Below are 21,592 nucleotides of genomic sequence, written 5' to 3' on the forward strand. Positions count from 1 at the left end.
AGCGACGCCGAGCGTCCACACAGGCGCCGGTAGAGCGGCGGCGCCGGGATAAGGTGCCAGCTCAGCACGCGACGTGACGACCGACTCGCTCGGCATCTGGCGGGAACGACCTTACACGTCGGCGAATCTCAGTGTTCTATCGGTTCGTGGTGTTGCACTGAGAAACGAGACAAAGTAGTCTCTCGGCCGTTTAGAGCAGGCATGGGCAGCCTCTGCTGTCCCACAGGCCTGATTTACATACCGGGTGGTTATACGAGGGCTGTCCAGAAAGTAAGTTACGATCGGTCGCGAAATGGAAACGACTATGAAAATCCGATAAAGCTTTGCAAAGATGTGTTGGGCAGTGTCGCTAGTATGACTCTAGGTAGAATTATATCGCTCTTTTCATCCATGAGCTCTTATTGAGCGCGTAAAGATGTTATAGAAAATAGTGTCTCCCGCCAAGTACGAGGGCCTGGTGAGAATTTTCCCCTGAAGCTATGCAACCAACATAACATAACTGTCGTGCGGTTTCTTTTTCAAGACAATTCTCAGCCTCATTCTGCAGGGGCAATGAAGATGTTCCTGCATCGTTTCAATTGGAAATGTTTGGTTACCCACAATACAGACCTTAATTGTCTCCCATTGAGTTTCATGTCTGCTCAAACGAACCGCTGGCTATGAAGACAACATTTTGGAACATACAACGAGCTTTAGGCCAGCGTAGAGAATTGGCGGAAAGCACTGACGGCTGCCTTCTATGATGAGGGTATTGGAAAGTTGGTACAACGCTACGACGAATGTCTGAGTCAGAACGGTGACTACGTAGAGAAGTAGCTGAAAGTTGTAGCTAACTATTACAAATTAAACATTTCTGATTTTCACTGTGATTTTCATTTCGCGATCAATCGTAACATACTTTCTGGACAGCCCTCGTAATTAAACTTACCCTATTTAACATGTTATAGCAGGCCAGTGTGGCCGTGCGGTTAAAGGCGCTTCAGTCTGGAACCGCATGACTGCTACGGTCGCAGGTTCGAATCCTGCCTCGGGCATGGATGTGTGTGATGTCCTTAGGTTAGTTAGGTTTAATTAGTTCTAAGTTCTAGGCGACTGATGACCACAGATGTTAAGTCGCATAGTGCTCTGAGCTATTTGAACCATTTGAACATGTTATAACGCGGAAACTAATTACCGTACGAGTAGCAAACTTGGTGAAGACATAAAAAATGCACTCCGTCGTCAGACCACGAGTGGCCTACCGGGACCATCCGACCGCCTTGTCATCCTCAGTTGAGGACGCGGATAGGAGGGGCGTTGGGTCAGCACACCGCTCTCCCGGTCGTTATGATGGTATTCTTGACCAAAGCCGCTACTATTCGGTCGAGTAGCTCCTCAATTGGCATCGCGAGGCTGAGTGAACCCCGAAAAATGGCAACAGCGCATGCCAGCCTGGATGGTTACCCATCCAAGTGCCGACCACGCCCGACAGCGCTTAACTTCGGCGATCTCACGGGAACCGGTGTATCCACTGCGGCAAGGCCGTTGCCCAACGTGAAGACATGGGGAAGAGAAATAATGCAGAATAAATTTAATTGAAATCCTTTCATGTGCTGCTAAAGTACATCGTACCATTACCTACCGGTACCATTACTGCTACAAAAGGGGGTCAGTATGGCGCCCATCTGAAAGCGCAGGAATGCATTCTGCACAGCAGAACGAAGCATGTCCGTAGGTATGCTGGCTACCCGTCTTGATATACTGCACTTCAGCACATTTGTTACCGTTAACGTGGCAAACACTGTCCTTCAGATAGTCTCACGAACAGAAATCACAAGGTGTAAGATCAGGTGATCGTGCCAGCCAAGCATTCGGAAACGATCGGCTGATAATTCGATCGTTTCAAAATGTGTTTCGAAGAAGCAGGTGCACTTCACGAGCGATGCGCAGTGGAACCCCATCCTGCATGAAAGCTGTTGAGTTCAGTTCCTCTCTCCTGTAGGCCGTGTGTAACATGTTGACGAAGCATATCGCAGTGACGCTGGCCAGTCACATTGCACGTCTATGGTCCTTGTTGGCGCCTACCTGTTCAAAAAAGAATGGGCCAATGATGAACGTAGCCGTGAAGCCACACCATACGTTGACACGTTCGCCATACAGAGGAACTTCATGCACAGTGACTGGAGGTGAAGATCCCCTCATTCGGCAATTTTGTGTGTTCACCTCACACGTCAGTGAAAAATGAGCTTCGTCTGTCCATATGATGGTCCGGAGCCAGCCCTCGCCAACTTCAATCCTTGCGAGAAAATGGAGAGTGAAGTGAACACGTCCTTGTGCGTCCTGTGGTGCAATCTGCTGTACGATATGGATCTTGTAAGGATACCATTTGAAAATGGTTCGAAGCACCTTCCGTACAGCGGACCTCGGGGTGTTCAGCTGTCATGACGCAGCACAAGCACTGCCTGACCATCGGGAACTGCGCGCAGCGTTCTGCCATAGTAACAGCGATTTTATCAACCACCTGTGGTGGAACGGGTCGTCGGCATCCTCTCGGAGCGACGCCCAGTTCGCCACTTGATTTGAACTACTTCATCATGCTCCGGACAGCGGGTGGAGAAACAGACTCTTCCGTAGTCCTTTCAGCCGGCGATATTCTCGAAATGTATCTGCAGAATTGCTCTTGTTCTGATAAAAGAGCTTCACCAACAATGACCTGCTCATTTTGTCCAAGATGATATCAACAAGTGCACTGCGACTGATCACGTGTGTGACACCATGAACCACGATGACTGATCGTGACACCTGGTGGCCATAGTTGGAATTGGACGGTGGCGCTGTGATGCATGGAAATCATGCACCCCATACTCTGGACATTAATACTATAACGTATGTTACTCGCACGGTATGTAGTTTCCGTGTCATTACGTGTTAAATAGAGAAGTTTAATTATAACCACCCGGTACTTACTGAACCCTTTGAGTTCCACCAATATGGAATGTAATTTTATGGTTATTCACCTTAAACTTTATTAACATAGTAAGCAACGAATATAAGAGGAAATTGGCGAAAGTAAACAATATATTGTTTTAACCCTTAACGTTCCAGGTGTGGTCTCACAGACCGCTAGCATTTATTGTAACTCCGTTGCTAATGCATAGGGATGGGGTTGTTCTTTCCTGAAGATGCAGTGATTTCCTTTGTCAGTTGCAGCTTTAATGTGACTTGAACCTATACTATTGCTAGTTCCTTCGTGCTAACGATCTCTGAGACCACACCTGGCGCTTTATGGATTCAGTAGCCAAGTCTTTATCTGCTGTTCATGTGACGGCCCTGACTTTGAGGATACTGTTTTAAAGCAGTTTCAGGATAATTTATAAAGTGATGTATGGTTAGATGGTGACAACGAAATTAAAATTGAACGCAATTCGTAAAGGAACAGTGCAAAACTGAAGACGAATTTGTTTTGCCTCCTGTGAAATCCTTGGATAGATGAAGCCAGTGGCCAGAGTGATGAAGAAAGAATTGTAGAAACTGAATCTTTAGCTAAAGGTTCTGCTGGAAATAAGAGTATTTTTAGTTCAAAGAAATATCGTTGATCGTCGAAGCATCTTTCAACGATGGCCAATGGCGTTATTTTTCCGCATGTTGGACATAAGTGTAGTGAATGCAATCGTCCTTCGGAATTCTTACAAAGACGTTACTAAAGTGTGCAACTTTAATTTTTTGAAGAAGCTTGCAAACTCGTTTGTGACAGCACAGATAAAAAGCGAATCAACAAATACCACATAGCTCTTAAACTTCGTGTATCCATACAAAAATTTCCAGCGAGTGCAAAGGAAACCTCTTACAAGAAAACTAAAAGCCTGAAAATTACCATTGTAATTTTCGTTTTTCAAAATGTTTTATGGGTGTTTTTTATGTTTATGTTATTACATGTATAATAAACAAAAAATATGGCAAAAAGTGGAATTTAGAGTGCAGGTTATTTGACTTTTCATAGAATTAACATTATCAGGTAATATTATGTTCACTTCGTGCAGTTTTTTTGTTTAAATGCGACGTTTTCGTAAAAATAAATTTTAAAATTTATTTGAATGTATTTTTTGTGTGGTTTTACTTAAGACACAGAACTGTTTCACTGAAACTGTTGAATGCACTTTTTATGGCTATTTAAACACTGCGGTCTGTCAATCGCACCTGGGACTGTGTGACAAAAAAATGACATGGGGAGCTAAGGACTAAGAAACTGGTTTCAATTTGAACCCGATAAGATATACAGTTTTCAACCATCCATCATTTCGTTTGATATATATTAAAGTTAATTCGATTTGCTTCTGGACACAGTCCCAGATCGCGAAACTTTCATGAACTCATCACGCCTAAAATAAATTACATTCCTAAGTAACAAGCAAGTATGGACTTAAAATTTAATAAATTTTGTATCAAAACTAAGTACTGCCCCAGTAGTCTCATTGCAAAACCACTCACGCAAGTGGAAGCTCAAGTTTACAATAAGTTTATTGATACGTATTTTCACCGTCAATGACCTTCTCAATACGGCAGCACTATACAAAAAGAAACGCATTTCAAAATTACGTAGCGCACTCTCCGCACCGACTGTTACTTTGAGCACTAGAAACGACTGCTGGAAATCACTAAATCAAATTCATAGAAGTACCTCATTGTACGACTGTTTTTCTTGCAACAGCATCAGTGATTTCGTACCAAACGCACTGGTACTTCAAAAAATAAAAAAACCTAGAAAATGGTGGTTTCAGACAGAAACCACTGGCACTCAAAGGCGTTGCTCTTGCGGGCCGCCTCTTCACGTGTCGCGACAGCAGCGTCCCTAGCGCACAAAATAACAACTATCGCGTCCATGATGTTCATGTTTGTGTGGTAATGCACCGAAATGACTGGCACTCCTTTTCCAACATGCCACGGCAGCAAAACGTGCCTCAAAACATGCGTTTGTGAAAGTACATCCTTTTTATATTCACTCCATCGTCATATTTTTGTATTTATTTACCCTTCGTGAACACTATTTCTGTACTTACGAGTTTTAGAATAGCTGTATTAAAAACTTACATTGAAGAATTCTGCAGCTTTGTCAGTAAAGAAACAATGTTCACAACACTTAAATAAATACAAACTTTTGAAGATGGGATGCCAGGCATATTGAAATATCATAGAAATATAGACGCCTATAGAAGCAACTAGTTGCAGCGAATTCATTATAAATGGCCTTCAGTGTCAACAGTTGTAGTGCTCTAGGAGATCCACAGCGTACAAGAATTATTTACTGATGTTAATACGAGAAAAATATATAAAAGCAAACTGCGGCAGTGAGACAATGCCAGTTGAGAAGCAATTAGGTTTTGGCCACAGGAAGGTCATTCGAGTCTCTCCACATATTAGCAAGCATTTTCTAAATATTTGTCCAAAAGCATTTTTGATTACTGATAAAACAGGCCTGAGTTGTTTCTCAAACATTAAATAAATTAAGGCATCATTTCTTTCTTCATTCTGAAATGTTTGGAATCATTAATCGCTTAAATATCGGTTATATTATACAAAATCCAAACTGGAAAAATCCGAACAACAGCATGGCGAATTGTCAAACCGATAATTCTCACCCACACATGCTCAATATGTGTTAGTAATAGAGAGAATATTTTGGTTAGCATCAACACTGATTATTGATATTTCTGGTGTTGACAATACGAAAAGTCTTCACAGCATCATGTTAGGCAAAATATAAAATGGTTATCATCTGATGATAAAAACCATGAATAACACACTGTCATCATATCGTAATGTAAATATGTCGTCAATCTACAAAAACTGTGTTATTCAGTGCACACATTCGTATTAAAACTGTAATCGCGTTAACGGTGTCAACAGTTTCATACTGCGCAGAGGCTGCTCAACAGCTGATAACTGTTATCTTCTCTCTCTGTTACGAAGTTCTTGCCGGCCAGTGTGGCCGAGCGGTTCTAGGCGCGCTTCAGTCTGGGGCCGCGCGACAGCTACGGTCGCAGGTTCGAATCCTGCCTCGGGCATGGATGTGTGTCATTTCCGTAGGTTAGTTAGGTTTAAGTAGTTCTAAGTTCTAGGGGACTGATGACCTCAGAAGTTAAGTCCCATAGTGCTCAGAGTTCTTCCGCTACCGGACTGTTGCCCATCCAGTACAGTGCCAAAACTGATCAGGAACGCCTGGGAAAAAGACTGAGTGATCTCGTGTAAGTCGCCCCCTTATTCACGGCCGCTCAGGGTCACTGTGAGATGGCGCTCCATTTACAGATAAGAGGCTCGACTCCTCCTGCTGGCAGACATTTTCTCCAGCATTATTTGGCCGTCAGGCGGAGGAGAGGTGGTGACGTAAAGGTACCGATCACCATACTTTGTTCCAGCGACCTGGATCACGTTAGAAACCTCTCCTCAGCGTCTCAGGAAATGAGGGCATGTCACACTGTTGATTCGGAAGTACAAGAAAAAATGTTATACTTACTTTTATCCAACCAGCGTTATGGACTTGACGCGGTCAGTTTGTGTGTAGCAACCGGTTTATCCCGGTTTCAATTTGGTGTTACTTTTTTGAAAAAGAATTTAAATTATCTTATCTCGTTGGGGAGTTTTTCATCCTTCCTACTGAACTTTAAATGGAGTACGATTCTTGTAAAGTATACCGCACTAACGTAGATCCTGCCCTTTATTAGTTCTTTTTATAAACTATAGTTGCACGTCGTAACTCAGAACTTTTAATAGCTTTTATCTCAAACCACTTTGCAGCCATCAACTTGGTCCTTCTCCGTGGACAATATTGGCACGAATAATAGTTCTTACGAATTTATAATGGTTCAAATGGCTCTGAGCACTATGGGACTTAACATTTGAGGTCATCAATCCCCTAGACATAAAACTACTTAAACCTAACTAACCTGAGGATATCACACACATCCATGCCCGATGCAGGATTCGAATCTGCAACCGTAGCAGCAGCGCGGTTCCGGACTGAAGAGCCTGGAACCACTCGGCTACAACGGCCGGCATGCATTTATATTGGTTTTAATACATTGTAAGGGATTACCAAGCCTTTCCATCAGCTCAGCTATCGTTCTATTTGTCTAATTATCCGCAGATGCGCATGCGCGCTCCACATGACACCTCCCTCCTTTCTATGTCTCTATTGGGCGCTTCTGTATTTGCGTATTCACACACCGCCTGTTAGTACACACTCCATTGGGCGCGCTGGCTGCGGATAAGTGAAACCTCTCGTCAAATGCGTTGCTTTCTGCCGACTGAGCTGTTTAGGTACGACACGATTTGCAGCCGTATTTTATTTCGTGTCAGTTTCATGGTAAGCATTAAGATACTTTTATATTGGATTCTTTGAGGGATTAACTACAATTTATGATTGCATAACTGGGTCTATACCAGTATGTTTTCCAGTCAATTTTAGGTAACTGAGGGGCAGTGATCTGCTAAAATTTTATATTATTCCATAAATGGTAATATACCGTGTGCTCTTTGACCACTATTTCTGTAAACGGGGGCCCGTTAGCTCACTACATACTGTTACTCATGGTGACTGAAATTTGTTAGTATTTTACCTATGTGATAGACTTCCGTTAGCAATATCTTCTTATCAGCTTTCGTCACTTCTAGATATCACGGGAGCGTAGCACGGAAGCATTCTATGTCATTTTATGTTACTTCATGACTCACCTCCGCCGCCTAGCGAAAAATTGCTGCATTTGAACACTGTGTTATCCCATGCGGTTTTCTCGATCGGAACATGACTTTATTTGCTATGTTCATCTTGTTTATACTTTTCACTTTAGTTACGTTTCCTTGCCCAACATGAGTCTTTGTATGTACACTACTGGCCATTATAATTGCTACACCAAGGACACTGCAGGTGACAAACGGGTATTCATTGGACAAATATTTATTACTAGAACTGACATGTGATTACATTTTCACGCAATTTGGGTGCATAGAGCCTGAGAAATCAGTACCCACAACAACCACCTCTGGCCGTAATAACGGCCTTCATACGCCTGGGCATTGAGTCAAAGCTTGGATGGCGTGTACAGGTAGAGCTGCCAATGCAGCTTCAACATGATACCACAGTTCATCAAGAGTAGCAACTGGCGTATTGTGACGAGCCAGTTGCTCGGCCACCATTGACCAGACGTTTTCAATTGGTGAGAGATCTGGAGAATGTGCTGGCCAGGGCAGCAGTCGAACATTTTCTGTATCCAGAAAGGCCCGTACAGGACCTGCAACATGCGGTCGTGCATTATCCTGCTGAAATGTAGGGTTTCGCAGGGATCGAATGAAGGGTAGAGCCACGGGTCGTAACACATCTGAAATGTAACGTCCACTGTTCAAAGTGCGGCCAATGCGAACAAGAGGCGACCGATACGTGTAACCAATGGCACCCCATACCATCACGCTGGGTGATACGCCAGTATGGCGATGACGTATAACCGGCTTCCAATGTGCGTTCACCGCGATGTCGCCAAACGCGGAAGCGACCAACATGATGCTGTAAACGGAACCTGGATTCATCCGAAAAAATGACGTTTATCCATTCGTGCACGCTGGTTCGTTGTTGAGTACACCATCGCAGGCGCTCCTGTCTGTGATGCAGCGTCAAGGGTAACCTCAGCCATGGTCTCTGAGCTGATAGTCCATGCTGCTGCAAACGTCGTCGAACTGTTCGTGCAGATAGTTGTTGTCTTGCAAACGTCCCCGTCTGTTTTCTCAGGGATCGAGACGTGGCTGCACGATCCGTTACAGCCATGCGAATAAGATGCCTGTCATCTCGACTGCTAATGATACGAGGCCGTTGGGATCCAGCACGGCATTCCGTATTATCCTTTAGAACCCACCGATTCCATTTTGTGCCAACAGTCATTGGATCTCGACCAACGCGAGCAGCAATGTCGCGATGCGATAAACCGCAATCGCGATAGACTACAATCCGACCTTTATCTAAGTCGGAGACGCGATGGTACGCATTTCTCCTCCTAACACGAGGCATCACAACAACGTTTCATCAAGCAACGCGGGTCAACTGCTGTTTGTGTATGAGAAAACGGTTGGAAACTTTCCTCATTTCAGCACGTAGTAGGTGTCGCCACCGGCGCCAACCTTGTGTGAATGCTCTGAGAAGCTAATCATTTGCATATCACAGCATCTTCTTCCTGCCGGTTAAATTTCGCGTCTGTAGCACGTCATCTTCTTGGTGTGGCAATTTTAGTGGCCAGTAGTGTAAGTTTGTACAGAAACGCCACATGATGATAGAGCTAAAATGCTGTGAAACCGATCGTGCCTATAAATAAAGTACTTACGATTAATGCGGTCTTTTCTTTTCAAAATGACAAAACTATTAATAAATATTCAGCCTGCCGGAGTGGCCGTGCGGTTCTAGGCGCTACAGTCTGGTGCCGAGCGACCGCTACTGACGCAGTTTCGAATCCTGCCTCGGGCATGGATGTGCGTGATGTCATTAGGTTAGTCAGGTTTAATTAGTTCTAAGTTCTAGGCGACTGATGACCTCAGAAGTTAAGTCGCATAGTGCTCAGAGCGATTTGAACCATTTCAATAAATATTCATGGAACGTTAGACGACTTGGGACTCAGAAAAAGACAGTCGCACCACAAGGGACTCCTTTTAGCATCACCGAATGTACGCTGACGGACTGTGACGGTTGGCAGTCCTGCTGTGTGGTAGTTGTCGGTGTGGGGCACGTGGCGCGCCGTGACCTTGAGGGCGGCAGTGAAATTTTTACGCGCCCCCTCCCAGCGCCGGCGCCCCTCAGCTACGGCCAACCCCCGGCCGTTCGATCCGCCGCGCCGAGCCGCGCTTCTCCTCTGCTCCAATAAACGTCGCCTCCAACTGCGTCGCCAGCTGTAAACGCCGCCGCCGGCGCAGGCCGCGCTGATGTTTCACGCCCGTACGTGGCGCCAGACGGCTAATGCTTCATGCTCGCGCGTCGCGCCCCTCCGCTGGAAGTGATAAAAGTGGCCACCAATCAGCGGGGCCCCCCTAGCACACACCACGACCGTCCACATTGCTCGAACTGGGTCTCCTCCGTGACCATGCAATCCACCGCTGCGCGTGTCGATCACGCTTATACTGTCGTGTCATGAAGTGAAGTACTTGAAATTCTAAAATTAGGAGGGTCAAATATTATCTGCACTTGAGAGAATTTAGGACTCGTACTGAAAGGGTACAGTACCGCCCGACATTGAAAATAGGTACAACATTCTTCGTTATTCTTGTAAGAACAACATATTTTTTGTAATAATAACTGTTTCACTTATACACCGAAGCCGGATACCAGTGTAGGAAAGAAGGACAATTTATTTGAAACTTCCTGGCAGATTAAAACTGTGTGCCGGACCGAGACTCGAACTCGGGACTTTTGCCTTTCCCGGGCAAGTGCTCTACCGTCTGAGCTACGCAAGCACGACTCACGCTCCGTCCTCACAGCTTTACTTTCGCCAGTACCTCGTCTCCTACCTTCCAGACTTTACAGAAGCTCTCCTGCGAACCTGCAGAACTAGCCCTCCTGAAAGAAAGGATATTGTTCAGACATGGCTTAGCCACAAAGGTCCCGAGTACGAGTCTTGGTCCGGCACACGGTTTTAATCTGCCAGGAAGTTTCATATCAGCGCACACTCCGCTGCATAGTGAAAATCTCATTCTGGAAACATCCCCCAGGCTGTGACTAAGCTATGTCTCCGCAGTATCCTTTCTTCCAGGAGTGCTAGTTCTGCAAGGTTCGCAGGAGAGCTTCTGTAAAGTTTGGAAGGTAGGAGACGAGGTACTGGCAGAAGTAAAGCTGAAAACGGGGCGTGAGTCGTTCTTCGGTAGCCCAGTTGGTAGAGCACTTGCCCACGAAAGGCAAAGGTCCCGAGTTCGAGTCTCGGTCCGGCACACAGTTTTAATCTGCCAGGAATTTTCATGTCGGCGCACACTCCACTGCAGAGTGAAAATCTCATTCTGGACAATTTATTTATTTAATTGATCACATGTGCACTCCCAGAAAATAAATCCCTATATCCAATTTGGTGAGATCTGCAAAATGAATGAATGTATGGTCTGGTCATCTGCTAACCGCAGATAGTGAATATGCAATATATGATCATCTCTGTGACGGTCCTTTGGTCACCTTTGATGGAACCAAAGATATGAAATTTACCTGAGCTTTGAGCGCCTGAAATGTGGCTGACCAATACGGTAGCAAGGTGCTCCCCCACCTCAGCAGAGGTGCGAGATGACCTGAAGAACGGCCACGTTTCAGGACTCTGGCGCTGGATCTTGTGTTGGTAAGACCTGTCCTAGGTGTGCTCCGTAAATACAAAAGAGTGGAGACAATGGTATGTATGTGAAATACTTAAGAGTAGTTTGTAATAATTATTTCTCTATTTCATTAACTTTTGGGGGGAGAATTAAATTTCAGGCAGGTTATATGAAGGGGATCGTAGTAACCTTGAGAAGTGACCAACGGTCACAATGAAACCACGTGTAGCAATACGTTGAAATACTTGCGAGTGCTAGTACTAAGCTGAAATACTTCCGAGTGCTAAAGTTTAGCTGAATTAGTGGCGTGTGTACTGTAAGTTGGAAATATTTAAGAAATGGCGTGTGGAGGACTTGAAATTAGAGACGAGCACTTCCACGTGGTGAGTACTGCGTGAGTCTCAATCTATGTATGAGACAAAGGATAAAGAGAAGTACTCGTCCAAGGTATCAGTTGAGGAATCGCGTGTGTGACGAATATGATCTTAATATTACTTTGCGTGTTATGTTTCCGTGTGACGCTAGATTCAGACTCTAATACTCTGAGAGAGAAACAAGGTGAGTCAGCCGTCTATCCAGCAACGCCACTTGGCTTGCATTGCACACGAAGACGTGCATATATCCTCCAGAGTTCTTAGTAGGAAAGAAAACTTACGTAGTGGGGCAGTGTCGTGTGAAACTGGGATGAATGCTAATTGAAGTGGGAAAGCTGAAAGTGAAGTGATTCTAACGTTGTGACTACTCTTTGTTATGCATTCTATGTTTCCAGTGTGATGTATTTCATGTAATTTAAGTATGTGTGATTTGCATCGGAAAATAGCAAGATAGGATCAGAGACACTGGGTTATGCATATTGCTTTTTGTACCGCTCGGTCTGGAGTAAATTTTCGTGATGGCTCTGAGCGCTATGGGACTCAACTGCTGAGGTCATAAGTCCCCTAGAACTTAGAACTACTTAAACCTAACTAACCTAAGGACAACACACACATCCATGCCCGAGGCAGGATTCGAACCTGCGACCGTAGCGGTCGCGCGGTTCCAGACTGTAGCGCCAGAACCGCTCGGCCACCAGCGGCCGGCAAATTTTCGTGATGATGGGTGTGGGAGTCGAAGAGTGAGATCTAGCAAAAGATCCACCATCCTATCCAGAAAGTGCACTGTAGCGTTAGATAATTACGAGTCCATAAGATAGAGAATCACCAATGTAAAGCCATGTCCACTGGGCGGAGTTTCTCATGTGTAACTGTTGTATAAAATGTAATGCTGTGTTTAGGTTATCTTTGAATCATAATAGAATTTATCGGAATAAAAAAGATAGTGAAAAGAAAAAGATTGGTGGCCTTGTTCTTCGAATAGTGTGTAGTCATGATATCCAGAATTTATAATGTGTGTGCCATTCATATTCAGTGCGATGACCACGTGTTGATCAAAGCCGTTGGGTAAGAAAGACAATGTGGTATTGCCAGTGCGTAGTGCACAATCAGAGTTGTGTAAATTAGTAATAGATGTACGTTATCCGTTTCCGTTGCGTAATATTCAAACAGGAGAATAATTTGTAGCTTAATTGTGAGTACTAGAGCTCATAATCAGTCATTGATGTTACTCGATAAATAAGAATAAATCCACTCGCTTGGCAGACCACTCATCTTGCAGGGCTGACTGCTTGATGCCACAGTATGAGCAAGGCACGTGGGTGCCTCTCAGTACGAAGGCTTGCAGACAGTCGCTTTTGCCTCTCTCTGTTTGTGAGTGCAACAGGAAAGGAGATGACTAACAATGGCGTGTAGTACGGCAAGAAAGGAAGAATGAATTGATTGTTGGTGTTGATAACGGTCATCCTCCTTCACCTCCTCTGCATCACTGCAGATGACGTGTCACTGAGCACATTTGTTCTGTGCATGCAGTACACGTGAGGCGCCTAGTTGTTTCCACTGCACTGTGTGGAATACGAAGGTTCTGTTATGGTTCACTAACCTGCTGTCTTCAAGTTGATGTCGCCAGCGCAGAAAACAGCACGCAGTTTGTAGGTTCTGTATCTCGAGGCGGAAACTGACTTTTAGCGAGGTTCTGTTCTGAAATAATGTATCACTTCTTTGGGATGCCACTCGCGTATTTTAATATAGCCACGCGAGAAGACTACATGATCTTAATACACCACCTTCTGATACAGCAAAGTACATGATCAAACGCAATGCTTACGAAAATGTATCTTTACACTATTTGTGGCACGTGTCTGTGCCTCATGACTACCGGAGTGAATCTTTTAATACTGAATACTGGCAAACACGACCTGCCACAGACAACATGACTGTACATCTCGACTGCCTAATCCAGAGTGAAGAAGAGGAACTTAAATAAAAATTGGAAACACATCCTACGACAGACAACATGTCTGTTCTTCTCGACCAGAAAAGGCGTGACCCGAACGCTTCCAAAGTGCTTCGTGTGCCATTTCGTCAGTCTTTTGTTTTTTTAAATTGTTTTAATAATTCTAAAATGACTGATTGATAGTCAGGTGTTGAGAGATATTTATATTAAAAAGTGAAGTCTTTCCAATGAGTAGTTTAACTATTAATAATAACTATACTTTAACGTTTTGGCGCCCTTGCTCCGAACACAGCAGCCAGTAACAGAGCAGTAGCATTATGCATGCGGTCTTTCTCACGGGAATGGTACCGAATTTAACATTTGTCACAGGTACCTCACACCACATTTCGTCATCTATATACTTCGTGCATTTCCACTGCTCTGGGAACAGCTTCTTGGAGCCTAATATGATGGCTGACTAAGCAACAAATATTACAGTAGTATCCTCCACCATGCTCCGTACGATGTCTTGCGGAATATGTACGTAAATGTAGATGTAGAAGTCTCTAATGTAACATTGTCTAACGGTGTATTGATGTATGATGTTTGTACAGTGTTATTATTAGTTCACCAAATATTGATGTGCTGTATTTACGAGGGTTGCCCAAAAAGTAATGCGCCGCAGTTTTTTCTTCAACTGTTCTTTATAGAACATAATGAGAATTACACACACGAAAGAATGGCGTTTTATCTACACACCCTATTTTTCCACGTAATCTCCATCCCGTTCTTTGGCCTTCCTCCAGCGCGAAACTAGGGCGTGTATGCCCTGTTGGTACCAATCCTTGTCCTGGTGGTGGAGCCAGTGCTTCACTGTGTGAATCACATCCTCATCGTCCTAAAAATATCTTCCACATTGGCATCCTTTAATGACCCAAACACGTGAAAGTCCGAGGGGTCTACGTCAGGGCTGTCAGATGCGACAGCCGTGGATGGTCTCCCCGACCGCTGCAAATCGTGGAGCTCCACTGAACCTCGTTGTGATGACCTCACCCTCCGTGCCCAGCGACTAACTGTACTTGTGTCGACAGCAATGCTCCATAGACTTTGCACAAGCGTTTGTGAATATTCCCCATAGTTTCTTTCACTGCAGTGAGAAATTCAATGACGGCAAGTTGCTTGTAATGTACATCAGTTACAAACGCCATTTTGAAACTGTCCTGCAGCTACGCTATCTATGGGAAGTGACGGAAACTTGGCGCGATCACACACGAGACTTCAAATAATGCATACGTAACGTTTCGCATTTTTAGCATTGTTATCGGCTGAGAAAAAAAAATGCGGTGCATTACTTTCTGGGCATCCCTCGTCATTTCGAAACTGAGAGTGTTTTATTGACCTGTGTCGAGAAAATAGCTGCCCAGCATGAAGGAGAGAGTAATACAATCACCTGTATTTTGTGAGTCAACATCCAGTCTCAGAAACACGTGCGAGCATTTTAGGCATTCCATTATTATCGCCTTAATTCTTTGACACGTTTTAGAGAGAGGAAAAGAAGGAACAGTTAAAATGAAGCCACACTGAAAGTAATTTTGTGGTGTTTAAAAACAATGTGAACCTTGGACAGACTGTCGAGCGACCTTCACAGAGAGAACTACCAAAGAGGATTGCAAGCAAGCCTTTGGAGACAGGGACTGAAAGAAAAAAATATCTCTATGAACTATTTTCTGGAGAAGAAAGTATTTGCCATTACATCTCCTGCAAAACTGCATTTGCTCTTAAAATTAAAAATAGCTGCCCCATTAAAATGTTGTGCTTCAGCATGTACATTATTTTTCAACATATTGGCCTTCGTTTCCAATACACTTCCAACAGTCCACAAGCCTTCATATTCATGCCAAGAGGAATGTTTTCGCTTGGTCGTGAAGCAACTGCTCCACAGCTTTTTGCACCTTCACATCTGAGGAAAATCATTGATCTTGCGCCACATCCGTAAGCGGCCCAAACAAATGAATTGGAGGAGTAAGATCTGAACTGTAGGCTAGGTGTTCCAACAACTCACAACCCAGTTTCTTGACGGTTTCAACGGTGATCTGTGTGCGGGTGGACGCTGTCAAACAACAGCAAAACTTTATTTTACAACAGACGTCCTAATCTGCTGCGAATTGCTGGCTTTAGTCGGTTTCCAACAACTCACTATAAGACTCACTGTTAATCGCGGTTCCCTTTGCTATGTGCTCTTCCAGTACGGGCCCAACTGCGTCCCAAAAAAAAATTGTTAATTTTCCCACCAATGTCAGAACCTTGAATTATTTTGGTATTTTGTGGTGCAAGGTGTTTCCTCTCCATACTCTGGGGTTTCGTTTCTGGCTCACAGTGGCAAACACATTTTTCATCACCGGTGACGATCTGTGTCAAAAATGAGACGCTTTCCTTGTTGAAACAGCCGAGTTAACATTGGCAGACGTCAACTCACTTTACCTTCAGTTCTCGTCTACAGCCGCGCAGGGTTAGCCGAGCGGTCTCAGGCGCTGCAGTCATGGACTGTGCGGCTGGTCCCGGCGGAGGTTCGAGTCCTCCCTCGAGCATGGGTGTGTGTGTTTGTCCTTAGGATAATTTAGGTTAAGTAGTGTGTAAGCTTAGGGGCTGATGACCTTAGCAGTTAAGTCCCATAAGATTTCACACACATTTGAACATTTTTTTTCTCCTCTACACTGTCTTCGCATCCACCTCGCAAAAACTTTATGGAATTCATCGTACATGATGTGATAGGCATAGCTATGAGTGATATACAAACAAGACACGACCATTTTGATGACAACTCGGCTAAGGGCTGAAACCATCTCTTAAGCTTCCTGTATCTTTTAGACAGGCTGTACTTGAGGTTGAAGGGGGGCCCTGCTCCTTCTTCATGTGTCACACTCGTCCAACCACTTTCAGACATTTTGATCCACAAATAAACGCTATTACGTAACACGGCACAATCCTGTATCGTGTTGAAAGTCTGCGGGAATTTCATCCCCTTTCACCTCGTCCGACCAAAGAAATCGAATCACTGTTTGTTGACCCTCCCTTTCGCGAACCGTTAGCGGAGCAACTCCCCGCTACTGCCCGCATGTATTCACATGTCACTGAGCTCTAAGTAAGATACTACTTTATAATCACATTTTAAATAGTAACAGCTTTCTTTAAATATTATGCAGTCTGTTGCTACTATATTTAAAATTTTATTTTATCTTACATAAAAGTATCTAGTGCTCCGTTGCTGAGTGTTGCACTCGCTGCCTGGACTCCAACCAACAATGGCAGCACCTGTGGAAGACGTCTGGGTCGGTCGTCGAAAAATATTGTGCACGAAATGGAAACAACAGCTCGTCAGCACGCCCTGAGGCTCACTGCACAATTGCGCTGAGATAACCTGAGATCATAGGTATTGAGGAAACAGAAAGAATGGAATATAGTGTGAAATGTTGATCTGGTGCCCTACGGCACCGACCGGCGGATGTACCCAACAAATCCATTTCAGGTCTTCCATCCAAGAACAATCTGTCCACATTCTGAGTCTATTTCTACTTCTACACTGTCCTAACATTGTGGCTAAGGGTTTGGAGAGCGTAAGCCAGCGCTAGTTACTGAACTTTGCGATTGAGTAAAGCTACAACTCCAAGTTACTGTAAAGAATTCCAATGGCTGCGATTAGTACAAGAAGCAGTTGTCGAAATCTAAGTTTTGGGATTTCGTCTCAGGCTGGTCGTTATCAGTTGTGGGAAGAGTACTTCTACTAATCGGTAACGCGATAGCTTTATAGTTTCAGCGGTGGCAAGTACGTGAACAGCGAACTTTGAGAATGATGGGTTCCATAGCCATTATCTGGTCCCTAAATACGACAGTTTCACTACAGGATCCTTCGTTAATTTAAATAACTATCGCCAACTCTTAATGCTGTTCACACATTCTAATACGGTATACGTTATCAAAGATGACGATCTAAAAAGTTCCTAACTCCTTTAAAACACCCAATCTGTATATTCATAGACATAAAGTCGAAAAAGGTCATTAATAAACAACGATTGTCTCTTGTCACAGCAACATTAATACCGAGGATATCGGTATCAAGTGACATTCCTTCTTTTTAATGTAACATCGTCTATTTTTGTAGCTAGTTAACGTAAATCTGAAAGAGGTGAATTCACTACATTTCTCTGTACTAAATTTGATTAGTAGTTTCAAGGAAATTATAATATTTGTATCCTAGGATCTCTCTGTTTTGAGTAATAAGCTTTTTTCTGTCTGATGATAACGTTTGTTACTTAAAACCCAAATAAGGAAATAATTCGCATCGCATGAAGTGTGCAACATTCTATGTCTTCTTTACCCCTCACGCCTTATTTCGGTATTAAAGCACATACTTCCTCAGACAGAAAAAACTTTGATGTTCAGAACAATGAAATTTAAGTTATAAATATTATAACTTCTCAGTAGCGATTAATCGAAGCGAGCAACGCCATTGAATTTCTCTCTTTCAAATTTACGATATTAGCTGCAGAAATAATTTTCGTTTCTTTAAAAAGAAAAAAATACGAAATTTATACATATGTATCTGGAAACAACATAGCTGTGACAAGAGGCTCTGCATCATTTAGTGATGATTTTCTCATAATTCATTTGCATGGGAACATGTTTCTTAGGGAACCGCGCGTGGTAGACGTGTGCTCTTGGGCGCCCTGCCACGGCTATAACTTAAACAAATTTACACTAAGGACAACACACACACCCATGCCCTAGGGAGGACTCGAAATTCTCGTCGGAGGTTCGAGTCCTCCCTTGGGCATGGGTGTGTGTGTGTGTGTGTTGTCCTTAGCGTAAGTTAGTTTACGTTAGATAAGTACTGTGTAAGCCTAGGGACCGACGACCTCAGCGGTTTGGTCCCATAGGAACTTACCACAAATTTCCAAAAAATGTTTCTCAGGGGAATGGCGGCGGAACAGGATACTTAATACTTAACAATTTTTGTAAAATAAAGAAGCACAAGAAGTTTTTCTTAATAGTATAAAAAATTACCCTTAGTATAACGTAACATATCTTGCTTGAAAATCAGCTAAAACTATGAGTTATGCATTTTTTTCGATTTTTCTGACAAGTACTTCTGTCCCACCTGCAGGGCAGAATGAGAGATGACAGTTCTTGGTGAAATTATTACATAAACGTTGAGTTTGTTAGGAACATCATATTAAAACTAAGAAAAACGTATTTAATGAGCAATATAGTCTAAGGAACATGAACCCTCCAAACAATCATTAACAATAAGAAATATTCAATGTCATCTTGAAAAAAGTACACTTATGTTTAATACCAAGTTACTGTTGCTGTGGCTTTATTGAATCCCAACGCTCGTGCACCAGATTTATTTTTTGGCTTTCGAATAGACAACATAGAATGCGTAGTATTATCCTATAACCCAATCCTGCCCAGCTAGACGAGATTCTTTGTCAAATATCTGTGTAAGCCACTTCTTTCTGCTAATTGATAGGCTAATGAACTGACAATGAGATCTTTCATCGTTGGACTAAAAATTCTGCTCTCCATTGCCCTCAGATATGCTACTAGCTCGTCTTTTGTATGCGCTGAACACATTCTTAATTTCGTATCTGATTTGCTAATTCTATAGTTATAATTCGTCTTATCTTTACGAATGTGTCTGTCGAACTTTGATTTGTGCACGTTAAACTCGTTAGATTTCCGTATACCCCCATTTCAGAAGATAAAACAGCTGACACTACATTTCCATTGATTTAATATCCAGTTCTTGTCTATCAGAATTATTTGTTTTAAAATCTGCTTGCATCAAAAAAATATCGTGGCAGAACATGACACTATTCCGTTTTGTCCCGTCCCCTTCCGCCCCAAGGGCACATTACAGGCTAACAACTTTTATGGGACTTAAAAGCTGATGCGGTTAAACATATTACGTAACTAACGTATAGCAAATTGAATGCATTTAACATAATATGTCCTTTAAAGGCACACAGTTAACGGTTTCTCTTGCGTTTTAATTCGCCAGAAGTCAATTGGAAAAGTGAACGACAACCGTTCACTTACGGGTTGGACTCCAAGTCAAAGTGGCTGTCACATTACCTTCCATTCAAAAACGTAGCTACATTTCACTACAAGAGGATGCAGCATTCTGAAGTCTAGAAAACGCCACAGTCCCGTTATGCTAAACTATACAGTTCAGTCCCGAGTTCCCCTATATACTAAATACAGTGAAAAGCCAAAGAAACTGGTACACCGGCATAATACGTTAGAGCCCATCGAGCACGCAGAAGTGCCGCTACACGACGTGGCATGGACTGGACTAATGTCTGAAGTAGTGCTGGAGGGAACTGGCACTATGAATCCTGCAAGACTGCCCATAAATCCAGAAAAGTACGAGGGGTGGAGATCTCTTCTGAACAGCATGTTGGAAGGCATCCCAGATATGCTCAATAATATTCATGTTTGGGGAGATTGGCGGCAGAAAAATTGTTTAAACTCAGATGCTGCTGGAGCCACTCTGCAGCAATTTTGGACGTGTGAGGTTCATATTGTCCTGCTGGAATTGCCTTAGTCCATCGGAATTCACAATGGACATGAATGGATGCAGGTGATCAGACAGGATGCTTATGTACGAGTCACCTGTCAGACTCGTATCTAGACGTATCGGGGGTACCATATCACTCCAACTGTACACGCCCCACGCCATCACAGAGCCTTCACCTTCTTGAACAGTTCCATGCTGACATACAGGTTCCATTGATTCATGAGGTTGTCCCCATACGTCCATCAGCTCGATACAATTTGAAATGAGACTCGTTCGACCAGGCAACAAGTTTCCAGTCATCAACAGTCCAATGTTGGTGTTGACGGGCCCAGGCGAGGCGTAAAGCTTTGTGTCGTGTTGTCATCAAGGGTACACGAGTGGGCCTTCGGCTCCGAAAGCCCACATTGATGAAGTTTCGTTGAATGGTTCGCACGCTGACACTTGCTAATGGCCCAGCATTGAAATCTGCAGCAACTTGCAGGAGGGTTGCACTTCTGTCAAGTTGAACGATCCTCTTCTGGCGATGTTGATCCCATTCTTGCAGGATCTTCTCCCGGCCGCAGCGGTGTCGAAGATTTGGTGTTTTACCCGATTCCTGATAATCACGTTACACTCGTGAAATTATCGTACTGGAAAATTTCCACTTCATTGCTACCTCGTAGATGCTGTGTCCCATCGCTCGTGCGTCGACTGAAACACCACGTTCAAACTCACTTAAATCTTGATAACCTGCCATTGTAGCGGCGGTAATCGATCTAACAACTGCGTCAGGCATTTTTTGTCTTAGATAGGCGTTGCCGACCGCAGCGCCGTATTTTGCCTGTTTACATATATCTGTGTTTGAATATGCATGGCTATACCATTTTCTCTAGCGCTTCGGTGTTGCTCCAGGATGTATTATGAACCATCTCTTTTCCTGGATGTGTAGAAATACATTTAGGCAGTGATTTCACCATTATGGCGAAAATTTTAATCAAATGGCAATCAGACTGAGATGATCGAGGTTAGTCAAACAATATACTCCACACGAGATCACAATGAAAACGTTAATAAATTTCATTATTAATTGTTAGCCAAGAATATTCATGTCACGCAGTAGTTTTCTGCTTATTGCTTTACCTGTATCTCAAACCAACAACGGATGAATACAATTTCTGCACGATCGCCGTCTGATTAATCGGAGAGGAGGTAGGTGAAATGAAAATAACAAATTTGTACTAGCACATCCTTTTTGTGTGTGTGAACATTCATCTACAAGAATTACTGTAGCCATAAAGTTAATCAGAATATCACGTAATAACAAGCGATACCTAATTAGGCCGCTCTGGTGAAAATGCCGTTAATTAAAGGTAACAATTATGGGAAACTGCGCAACAACCGCAATTAAAATTAAAATATTCTTTCTTT

At 43.5% G+C, this 21,592-nt stretch overlaps 1 pseudogene; it reads right to left on the bottom strand.

Moving 5' to 3' along the window:
• Positions 1-1,411: 1,411 nt before the first annotated feature.
• LOC126420256 (5S ribosomal RNA) lies at positions 1,412-1,529 on the bottom strand (annotated as a pseudogene).
• Between the last annotated feature and the right edge of the window lie 20,063 nt (positions 1,530-21,592).

Source organism: Schistocerca serialis, chromosome 9, assembly GCF_023864345.2.
Source record: "Schistocerca serialis cubense isolate TAMUIC-IGC-003099 chromosome 9, iqSchSeri2.2, whole genome shotgun sequence".
NCBI lineage: Eukaryota > Metazoa > Arthropoda > Insecta > Orthoptera > Acrididae > Schistocerca > Schistocerca serialis.